Consider the following 12,231-nt stretch of genomic DNA (forward strand, 5'->3'; position numbering starts at 1 on the left):
AACTCCAGAGTCCCTTGCAGGATCAGGCTGAGAGCACTTTCTGTGGGACTTTGCCTGAGATCATGCCTTTTTTTGGATTCCTCCTCTTCGCTGTCCTGTTTGTCCGCCACTCCCTTGCCTGTTTCCTGGAGCACTTCTTTAATAAGCACAGCCACTGAATCCTCATCTCAAATGTCTGGTTTGAAGGAACATGACCCAACACACTCCCATGGAATTCTTTCAAGAAGCTAAACAAGCACCTCTAAAGACAAGCTCTCTAGAAAAAAATGACAAAACATATGGGGAAAAATCCATCTGAGACAGTCTGCAAAAGCAATAGCAGAAGTATTAGTGCTACTAAGGACTAATAACAGCAAAACAACTTGACAGAATATATAAATTATCCAGGATACAGATGGCGAGAACTAAAAATGGAAGAGATGACAGAGTTTAAGAGATACGGGGGAATGATGAGAATGTTTGCCACAGAGCTAGCAGCAGTTCCTCAGAGGAGAAGAGAGAGTAGTGGAAAGGCAAGATATAAAACAATATGGTCTGAGTGGTTTACAGAAGTCATGGAAAAGAGGAAACAGCACAGTTCCTATGTAGGATGAATTAAAAAGTAAATGCACCTTAAAGAGACATTACACAATGCAAAAGCAGAGAGAACATCTTAGAAGTAACCAGAGGGGAAAGACAGATTATCAATAAATAAACAATAATTAGACTACCAGGAGTGTGTAATCCACAGCAGCAAGAGAGGCCAGAAGACAGCAACAGAATGTCTTCAAAGTGGAAAATAACTGTCAACGTAAACTAAGCTAAACTGAAATATCACTAAAGAAGGAGGAGAAAATAAAGACATTTCAGACAGTGACTGTGAGATTTTATAAGTAGTAAGTTTTCACTAGAGAAAAAAATTAACCTCAGGAGGAAGTTCTGAGGTGCAAGAAACAGTGGAACAAACAAAGAAAGAAAATAGGTAAACATTATGGACCCAACTAAACTAGTATGGACTCTAAAAACTACCATCCATACAACAAAAATGCTTATTTAGGGAGATGCTGACTTAAAAGCAAGATGAATTTTAACAATGATGTGTGAACAGACAGCAGAGGAGATCAGAGTTAATGCATTCTGCCAATTTGATATTGTCTGGTTATCTTTATACTTTCCATGTTAAATAGGAACATTGTTAATTAATCTACTTAAAGCATAGAAAGTGAATACATTCTTGCCACATAATAATAAAAAGAATAAAGGAAAATTGTGAAAAAACGTGATTTATCCAATAGGAAAAGAAAAGAAAGGACACAAGTGAAATATAGAAAGTAGAAAACCAGAATGATATGGTGGTTCCAGCTAATATGGCCATATCAGTATCAGACAAAATAGACATTTGGATGGGAGGGAGCATTGTTATATTTTTAAAGCATTATATTAAAAGGAGCAATTCAGCAGGAAGATACATCAATTCTGAACTTGTTCATGCACCTAACAATATATGTGAATTCTGATAATATGAAAAACAAAAACCAACGTGATTACAAGGAGAAGGCGGCAAGACTACAATAGTGATCCTAAACTTTAGAACAAACAGAAGAAAAATTCCTAAAGACATGGGTGATTTGAACAACACAGTTAACATACGTGATATAATATATCTAGACAGACTTGCATCTAATAATTAGAAAAAAAAATCATTTTGTAGCACACGTGGAACATTTACAAAATCTGACTTTATATTAGACTACAAAGCAAGTCTCAACAAATACCACAGAATTGACATCATAGAGACTCATATTTTCTTACCATAACAAAATTAAAAACAAGATACCCAAGAGCCCATATATTTAGGGATTTAAAAATACTCATTTTAGTAATTAACTTGTCAAAGAAAACATCCAAATTGAGATAAAACCGTTTATGTGTTATGAAAACACTGCATATCAAAACTACTGGGATAGAGTTAAAGCAATACTTAGATAAATTTTATAGTGTTATGTTCATACATTAGTAAAAGGAGTAAAAAAAAAAAATGAGTAAACTAAGCCTTAGAATCAAGAAGTGAAAAAAAAGAGAGTAAACCCAAAGAAAGTAGAATAAAAGAAATAATAAAGATAGGAGCAGAAGGTAATGACAAAGGGAAGAAAAACCCAGTAGGGTGGGTCACGAAATTATAAAGCATTATGATAATTTATGATGAAAGTGTGTCTTCCTCAAACATGCTAAGCTCATTCCTCCTGGAACACTTTGCCCTTGCATTCCAAAGAATCCATTACATTCATGTTTGCATCAAAAACAGATGTTTATGGAGGATCAGTTATGTTCCTGGCACTGTCCTAGGCACCCAGGGATACAGCAGTGGACAGAAGAGGCAAAAAGTCTCTGCTACTATTGAGTTTATGTCCTAGCAGCTGGCATCTTTTATCACTCAGGAAGTCTTTTCTGATCACCGATCTAAATTTCAATGTCATTCATTTTTTTTTCTTCCTATTCTATCTCTTCCCACTAGTGTGCCATTTCTTTGAGATGAGGGACCTTGTCTGTTTTGGTCATCACTCTACTCCAAAGGTGCGGAATGATACCTGAACACATTATTTGTTCAGGAAATAGTTGTTGAAAGAATGAATGTTAAAATGAATGTTGATATAAATGAAAAATGAATGATGAAAGAATGAATTCATGGATAGTTACAATTATATTTGAAGAAAATAGAAAACGTTGTCTACAGCAAAGGGATGTGTGTGTGTGTGTATCTCTGTGTGTGTGTGTCTATGATCAGGAAAAAAAAAAAAACTCGTGTAAAGGCAAGAGAATGGATATTATGACAGAAGAGTAAGTGGTTAGACGGGCAGGCAGGGACCAGAACTAGGCTGTGTGCTACCCAAAGGAATTAACATCTCATCTTACAAAAAGTAGTGTGTGTGATAGCCATTTGTTTTCAAAACCAGATGGTAATTTTAAATCCATGCTTCGAGATTTGATTTTAAAAAGTAAAGAATGTTTCCATTTTGTTTAAATAAAACAACCTCTTCGGTTATAATTTATTTTTATGAACTCAACTTTAATTAACATGTAATATTTTATGACTGCATAAGCTATAAGAACTTAACTTCATTAACAACAAGTTTTAGAATTGCTAAAAGAACATTTTATTTACAACAACTTTAAATCATGCTTTATTTAAACATACACATTGAAAGAGGTGTATATCAAGCATTGGAACTCAGTTATACAAAAACTTAGAATGTATTTTCTCCTGACTGGGGTCAAGTTTATGAGCCCACTTGTGTCTGAGTGGTGAACTTGTCATCACCATTGTCGTTACATCTGACATGTATTGAGTGTTTCTTATGTTCAAGACACTGTTCTAACTCATTTAAGTTTCTCAAAAAACCTTGCTGCAGGGACAATTAATTGTTCTAGGTCACATCGCTAGTAAATGGAGAAGCCAGGCTTCAAACATGGTAGTTTGGATTGGAGCCCACAAACCACTCTGCTCCACCCTGACTCAGTCCTTCCTGATGAATTCAATCCTGCCCATTGAGTTTTGTCCACTGATCTGAAAACGTGTCCTGTACGTCATCTTCTCATGATGTCCTCCTCCACCTCCCTGATTTTCTCTCCAATCCTGTTTCTCCTTGCGGGCTTCTGCTGTTGATGTCATGCTCTGGTTTGGCCCTGGGAATTGGATCTCCTGGCCACAGAAAAAGTCACAGCCAGGTGCTTCCAGAGGGAGGAGAGAGGGTCCCTGGGCTCAATCAGATTCAGCCAGATGTGTTATCTTCACTGATGTGGGTGTCTCCATGTAAATGGCAGATGGGCGTTTTCTCAGCCAATGTGCATCTCTCCAAGACCCTCACCAGTGATGCACAAGCCCTTCTGCTGAACAATGATATAAGTGGCTCCTGTCCCTCCGCTGAACTTTGGGCTCTCCCCTTGAGCACTGGCTTCCGTTCCATCCAGGAGCAGGGATATGGTGACCCTCACGCCTCCCCTTCAGGGTATCCTACGACACTCTCCTGCTCTGCTGGCCTCCTGCTTCAGTGAAACCCCTCATCAGTGTGTTTCCTTCCTTCAGACATCTCCAGATGAAAAGTCAACAACATTCCCCAATTTTTAGAACCCCCCAAATTTTAGAATATGCAAGTCTAGTGCCTCTTCCAATTGGGGGGTTGGGGACTGGTTAGATGCTTCAGGAACTATACTCTCCAGGGGGTGATCACTTTTCTCTTTCCTCCCAGGGTTCTATGGGAACCCACCACTTTGTAAACCCAATGGTAGGGCTTCCCATAATTTAGGGTAAGGGAGCAGGGGACATTCTTTGTGCTCAAAATATGAGCTCATAGTGTCTTTTGATCCCCGCTATGAGTTAGCAAATCTGACATACCCGTCAGTAACGCCACGGGATTACTGGAAAGGATCTGAGTCGGTACATCATACCTCCACATCCATGTCGACACATTCATAGTACGAAACCACCAAAAGAAAGTGACATCAACACCACCTGAATCTGCATAAGGAATTACAGGGACTTTATAGGGTATTAGTGCCTTCTGATACTAAACACACCCTATTACACGCTCAGCTCAAACGAGTTAAAATTAAAACCACCACTTTTAAAAGTCAAGAACAATGTGAGCTGAGCTTTCTCTTTTGGTAATAAGATGTCTAATTTACTTTTGAAGGATTAATTTTTCCACTAAATGTCAAACGCCAAAAATTCGCTTTTCTTAGACAATATACATTTTCAGTGTTTGCATGAAATTTCAAAATAAAGTTAACCATGTTTTGTATCGATTCTGATCATATTTATTATGTAAATATATTACAGTGTGATGATCAAGTAATTAAGTATTAGTATAATGCTTGGTTCGGATGAAGGCTATTTTCTAATTTGAAAAATGTGGTTGGCACTGCCTACCTCATTAGGGTCATAGAGAAACTTAAAGGATAACTTATGTAAAGCACAAGGACAGACACTTAGGACATGTTAGTTATTTTTTTATCCTCAGTATTGCAACATTTTTCCCCTAATTCTTTGTCCTTGATTCAAATTTTCTTGAATTTTTTAAAAATGTTTTTAAACAAGGACAACATAGTATGTTCTCTGTATAATATAATTATCATTCATTCTAAAGTCCTTTGTTTTCAGGGGTCTCCTTATTATGACAAGGTCATAACTGTATTGCTCTCAGCCAAAAACTCTTCTCTACCTAACTATTCTTACCTTATCCCAGTGAATTAGCAAAACTTGGCAGCAAAGTCCTTAAGAGTGATATGTCCTCATTTCCTGGATACTGTTTAATGCATGGACTTTAAAAGTCCCAGTTTGGAAAAAAATTCCCTGGAAAAGATTTTAGCTATCCAAAGCAGCATCCTCAACTTCCACTTTCTAACCTCACTTAGAAGGTGCTTTCCTGTCTGGTTATAGAAGTTGCTCACCGTACAGATTGTTAGACATTCTATTACTTCTCAGCCATTCGTTTCTGAAATTTGGTAATTTTCAATAGTCCTATAGTGATTGGGAAGCTCAAAGGTTCACAGCTTTTCTTCTGCAGTGTTGCTCCCTCTAGTGCTGAGTTAAGGGACTGAATATTCGTAAAACATTGTAAGCATGTTGCTAATTTACTGTAGAAAAGGTAACTGCAGAAAGAATGACAGCATTGACACACTGAAAGCATTTCTGCAAGGCAGGGATAAGGTCCTATTCTTTACCGTATCTCCAACAATGAGTGTAACATGGACTCCTAACAAATATCCTTTGAACAAAACTGCCAAGAGAATATGTTCACGGAATGGAAAAACACGAAGACTGTCTCTATCTTAAATGTTTATTTTTTTCTATCTTTAATTTTTTTTTTTTTTTTTTTTTTTTTGTGGTACGCGGGCCTCTCACTGCTGTGGCCTCTCCCGTTGCGGGGCACAGGCTCCAGACGCCCAGCCGCTCCGCGGCACGTGGGATCCTCCCGGACCGGGACACGAACCCGTGTCCCCTGCATCGGCAGGCAGACTCTCAACCACTGCGCCACCAGGGAAGCCCTATCTTTAATTTCTTAATGTAAGATGTGTCTTTTATGGTGGCACTCAAATTTTTAGAAACATTTTATCATAAAATGGCATTATCTAACTAGCTATGAAAAAAAGAATAATTAATTCTTCCAAAATTGTTTTACATTTTTCAAAGGATGAGAAACATGATTCAAATACACTTGGAAAGAAGCAATGCAGCAGTTTCTAACTTAGAAGTGACCCTGACCATTGGATATTGTGCCCACAGACTTTTGAGGAATCCATTTGCCTGTCATAGGCTAGAGCCATGGAACAGCCAGGAATCCCATGATCCTTTAGGAGTGGTGGTAGCTTCTGGCAAAGCTTACTTAACCCAATGAGACCTGCCCTGTGAGAGTTCTCCTGCAGTCTGTACTCAACAATCTGCCATTGGCTTCCAAGTCTTTTTTTTTTTACTTTTCACTTCTCCTTCCCACCTCCCCTACATCTATGCAGCTCCATCCTCCAGTGGACCATACTTTGCTTTTTGACTTTTGGATTGTTAGCTGGGATCTATGCAACTTTCACTTCCGATGTGGAGCAAGGACTTTCCATTGAAGTAACAGTGATAGTAAGGAACACATCCAACTTTTGGCATGAAAGGTCATATACCACTCAATATATTATAAGGTATCTATATTCTTGAAAAAGCATTCTATTGCTTTCATAAGTCAATATACAGAAAGTAAAGCTTGACAAGATTGCCTTGGTCGATGACCCAGTGACTTTCAACTATGCCCTAGAGGGCTATGTCAGCATCCCTGGAAGTAGGGTAGTCATGACAGTTTTATGTGTATCTAAAAAAACATGGTTTTCAATAGCTGAGAAATATGGGTCTAGTTTAGGGTAGCCCTCTCTAAAAAGTTATGAGGTTTAAGTCCATGAACTTATTAAAGTCTCAGAGCAGTAGCTCAAAATTACACAATCCATATATAAAAATAGTCATCTCAAAATAACTCAATGTTTTTGCTTTTTTTTTTCCCCACAAACGTCATGGAGATTATACATGGCCCCTCTCTTTTTTTCCATTTTTGCTTACTTCTACAATCTTTCATAGTATTTGTCCCGCTCCTATCACTTTCGTCCTGATTTCTTAGGAGAGCCCAGCTGGGAAAGGTAGAACTGTCCTCCGAGGCTGGAGGAGGAGAGGACACGTGGCAGACAGAGTTAGTACCACTTAAGTGGGCAAAAGTAAAAGGGATGTTAAGAACATACATGTATTAAAGTGTTTTAACCCATTTCATAAATGTGTTTATTATGGTTGGAGAAGGAAAAATAGTAAAAAAAAAAAAAAAAAAAAAAAAGCGTTTTAGTCTCTTACAACCCTGAGAGAACAAATTATCTCTGGTAATTTCTATTCTGGTCATTCTCTGAATGTTTACTTAAGGTTTAAAACACTCTCGATGCCTCTTTAAATTACAGAAGCAAATAGCTAATTCTTAGCTTTCCCTTCAATATTTACAAAGCCTCCTTTGAGAGCAAGCCTTGGCGTTGGCAGCAGTTGGTTTGCATGGGCTACTGGTGTAAAGTCAGGGAATATCGTATCAGGTTAGTCACAAGCGTACACAAAAAGATAAAACAAGATGGAAGGCAATAAGGGTTTCTACCTTTCAGGTTAGTAGCCAATCTAAAAGAATTGGATAAGATTATTTCTTGTGTCAATGAACAAAAATTCAAAAATATCACAGAGGTGCAAACATATAGGAATGGCATGCTTCTCTGTGCCTGGATATTATATAAACAATTTATGCTTCATCAAACATGCTTTCTGGCCTGCAAGTTTAATTTTGATTAATTAATATTAGTTAAACCCAGAGAATTTTTGTTTACTAACATTCCATTTTTTATTTTTAAATACAAAATCTTGTCTCCATATTGCTAGTATAAGGAGCTCTTAGGCTTTTGCAGGATGGAAGAGGCTGCTTTGGAAGGGGTAATTTTCCTATTTGTAAGAATATAACAGTAAAATATAATGTATGTGTGTCTTAGAGGATGTCTTTTCGAATGCACAGAAAAAAAAGACTCTTTTCCATCACTATCTTCAAGATCCTGCTTCAGAATGTAGATTCTCTTTAGCATTCTGCTGCTGGCTTCCCGTGGCTTCTGATTCTTAAAATTGCTTGGCATATAACCAATAGAAGGAAATTACGTCAGTTAGGATTGGATTCAGTTGCATATAACAGAGACCCTGCTAATGAAATTGAAAAGCATGTGTTTATGCTCTGGTGTGTGAGGAAGATCAGGGAGTGCAGCCCAAGCCTGGTATAGGGGCTCTCACAGGGACCCCAGAGATCCGCGGAGCTCTCCCACCCACTAGGCTCACAAATGCTTCATTTCAGCGTTTTAGGCAGCAGGAAGGACGAAATGGTAGAAGGGCCAAAAGGGGCATGCCAGCTGTCTTTTGAGAAAATTTCCTAGTAGTTACACACTTTCACTTCCACACCACTGGTGGCTCTGAGTAAGATCAAGGCAGAAACTGAAGATGGATATTGGGCTAAGTATCCAACAGTTGTTGCAGAAGGTGATAATGACACAGCATAAAAAGGCACCTTGAAATCCTTAGATGAGTCATGGGAAAATGTAGTAGGATGATGATCAAGGATCACGTTTCTTTGGTGCAGAAAGATGAACGATGAATCCCTTTCCATTACTCCCAATAAAATACACAAAGGATGTCACCCACGAGTCTATGAGAGTGTGGGCTTATGACTAGGATCTAGTTCCTCCTTCCAAGAAGCCAAGTGCTTAGTTAAAATAATGTGTTAGGAGTTTTAAAAATTTGACAGTGCACATTTTTTTCTTTATTCTCCTTTTCCCATTTTTTCTTGGCTTTCCCATCCATTTATTTTTCCATATGCATTTTAGAGTTATTTTTGAATTTAAAAAATTAGGATTTAAAAATTGCACCTTTTGGGCTTCCCTGGTGGCGCAGTGGTTAAGAATCCGCCTGCCAATGCAGGGGACACGGGTTCGATCCCTGGTCCGGGAAGATCCCACATGCCGTGGAGCAACTAAGCCAGTGCACCACAGCTACTGAGCCTGCGCTCTAGAGCCCGCGAGCCACAACTACCGAAGCCCATGCACCTAGAGCCCGTGCTCTGTAACAAGAGAAGCCACAGAAATGAGAAGCCCGCGCACTGAAACCAAGAGTAGCCCCAGCTCACCGCAGCTAGAGAAAGCCCACGCGCAGCAACAAAGACCCAAAGCAGCCAAAAATAAATAAATAAATTAAATAAGTTTAAAAAAAAAATTGCACCTTTTTGTGAAATGGATGAATAACAAAACATTGGCTCATGACACACTCTTATCGTTTGCTCACATGGGGTCTGCTTCTACTTATTGTTAGCTAGTAATTTTTAGTAATGAAATAAGCACCTGCAAACGTCACCCCAAACAAAAGCTAGAAACTTGACAACAATCCATTCCACCCTCAGGTCTCTCCCACCCAAGGCCACCATTGCATTCTAATTACATTCAGATATTTTTCAACTTCGCTAAAACTTAGTTTATTCAAATTTTATTTTTTGTTCCTAAGAACAGATCTTCAATCGTTCTAAACATTATGCATTTTTAAATGCTATTTATGGCAGAGATTGCTACTTGCCAACACTAATATCCATTCTCTTTTTCTCCTTTAATAAAATTATCTTGGCTTGATTCAAGGTGGCAAAGTGCTCAGTTAAAAGACTACATTTCTCAGTCTCCCTTGTAGCTAGATGTGGACTGTGGCTAATTTCTGGCCAATGGGACATAAGTGAAAGTTTTTTAGATGACACTCCTAGAAAGGTTTATTAAAGTGAGAAGAGACAGCTAGGATACATGAACCATTTGACCTTCACTTTCCTGCTGTTAGGACTATGAATGTGATGGCTGGAGGTCCAGCAGCCATTATAAACATGGGGCAAACTCAATGATAGAAAAGTTATTTTCCAAGGGTGACAAAGCAGAAAGAGATAAGAAGCTTGATAATTGTAGAGCCATACTAGCCCTGGACCGTCTATTTCTAGACTTCTTTTTAGTGAAAGATAAAGAGACTTCTATTTTGTTTATACAGCTTTTATTTTTGATCCCTGTTACAAGCAGCAAAATGCATTTCATAACTGATACACTATTGTAAATGGTATATCTTAAAGTTGTATATTATAGCTTGTGATATTTTATATAGCAAAATTATTTTATTTATTATTTAAAAACTAGACATCTTACCAAACTCTGTGATTAGCAACAAAATGCAACACAAATACATAACTGATATACTGGTATGAATAGAACATCTTAAAGTTGTATTTTATAACTTCTACTTTTTAAATTTGGGAAATTAGTGGTTTCATTTGTTTTGAATTAGTGTTTACTTGTATTGAAACTGGAGAATTTACTGAGATTCTTTTGTTGTTCTAATAGTTTTGCTGTTGAATCATTGGACTTTTTAAAGTTAGCCATCTTATCATCTGGAAATAAAATTAATGTTGTCTCTTCCTAATTATTGTGCCTCATTCATTTTCAGCGTTTTAAAAATTCTTCACTGGCTCAATTTTCTATAAAGCCAATTCTGGTTTTTATTGATTTTTGGTACTATCTTTGATTCTGCTTCGTCTACCCGATTTACATTATGAACTCTCACTTTTTGTGGATGACAGGAAAAAATAAATTCTGCATTTAAGGTAATGACATTATTTCTGATTTTTAAAGTGAGCAATTCACTACTTAAAACCAGTCTCTCAAAATTTTCCCTCTTACCTTTCTTCATCTTCTTCCCTTTCCTTAGAGTAAACTTAAATTTCTAGAGAACACATTACATATTACATATATATTACTTACATAATTATTACTTACATGATACTTACACATTACTTAGGAACGGAAAAAGGGTCTTTGGCCTTTGCTATATCACATCTGGGCTTTTTGTTGCCATCGTGAAACCAGTAATTACTGCCCAAATCCACATACACTAATCTTCCTCATTACAACCTTGGGTGTCTTTAGGTCCTCCAGATTCCTGCTATTTGGAACTTCGAGAACTTTTATCTACTTACCCATTGATAGGATAGGAGAGGCTATGCAGAAGAAAGAAGGAAAGAAAGAAAGAAAGAAAGAAAGAAAGAAAGAAAGAAAGAAAGAAAGAAAGGGAGGGAGGGAAGGAGGGAGGAAGGAAGGAAGGAAGGGAGGAAGGAAAGAAGAGAGAGGAAGAAAACTAACCCCAAATCTCAGTGATTGAACAGGCAAAAGTTTATTTCTAACTCATGCTGCCTGTCCAGTGAGGTTTTCTGGACGGCTCTGCCCCATGTAGTCACTCAGGGACCATGCTGAAGAAGTTTCATTAACCATGTTGTAGCCATATTATCCAGACTGCATGCTTCTCTGTCACCGTGGTAGGGAAGAGAGAACCTAGAGAATCACCTTGGGATTTTTCACTACTTCAGCCCCCAACTTGACACAACTTCACTTCCATTCACATTTTATCAGCCAAATTAGGAACATGGTCCTAATTTGGGGGGTGGGGGGAGAAAGGAGAAAGGGTATTGGATAGAATTGTAATGTCTATCCCTTGAGCTGACTGTGGCTCTTTAAGGCCACACCCAGGCCCATCAGCCTAGTCACCTCCCTCAGTCATTGCTCATCTACCTCTAAGGCACAGTAAAGTTACACATGGAACTTCTCTATAAGGTTTGTGGTCTCATATATCACTCTCAGAGAATAGGGACCATATGTTCTCCAAGACTTCCAAACCTATCTAGAATTTCAGTTCTCCTAGCCAAAAAGCAGGTAGGGAAGAACTTTACTTAGAAACCAACTTGTTCTAAGGTTTCAATAATACTCACCGCTACTTCCTTCTTTCATCTCATCAGGCTCTTATATCTTTCCTGTGGGTAGTATAATTTAGACTTTGGTGTCATATCCTTTAAATCTGCTTCAAGTTATACTGGCTCAGGTAAGTCAGAATTCGCTTATCCTTTTTTCTTTCAATAGAGCCTTGCTGTTTCAAATTATAGCTTTGTTTTCAAGATTATTTGCTTCTGCTATAGATTTTAAAAACCTGTTAAGCATTTTTTTTTTTTTTTTTTTTTTTTTTGCGGTACGCGGGCCTCTCACTGTTGTGGCCTCTCCCATTGCGGAGCACAGGCTCCGGACGCGCAGGCTCAGGGGCCATGGCTCACGGGCCCAGCCGCTCCGCGGCATGTGGGATCTTCCCAGACCGGG

General features: G+C 38.2%; 1 long non-coding RNA gene across 4 annotated transcripts in view; it reads left to right on the forward strand.

Annotated features, from left to right (window-relative positions):
• LOC114486474 (uncharacterized) overlaps positions 1-12,231 on the forward strand; it is a 49,127-nt gene that overhangs the window by 19,046 nt on the left and 17,850 nt on the right. For 2 of the 4 annotated variants that reach the window (XR_003680280.1, XR_003680282.1), the window contains one exon: positions 2,495-2,553. The exons of the other annotated variants lie outside the window; for them this stretch is intronic. This is a non-coding gene — a long non-coding RNA (uncharacterized lncRNA). The remainder of the gene's footprint in view (positions 1-2,494; positions 2,554-12,231) is intronic. 4 annotated transcript variants of the gene reach the window in all.

The sequence above is a fragment of the Physeter macrocephalus genome, chromosome 6 (genome assembly GCF_002837175.3).
Source record: "Physeter macrocephalus isolate SW-GA chromosome 6, ASM283717v5, whole genome shotgun sequence".
Lineage (NCBI taxonomy): Eukaryota > Metazoa > Chordata > Mammalia > Artiodactyla > Physeteridae > Physeter > Physeter macrocephalus.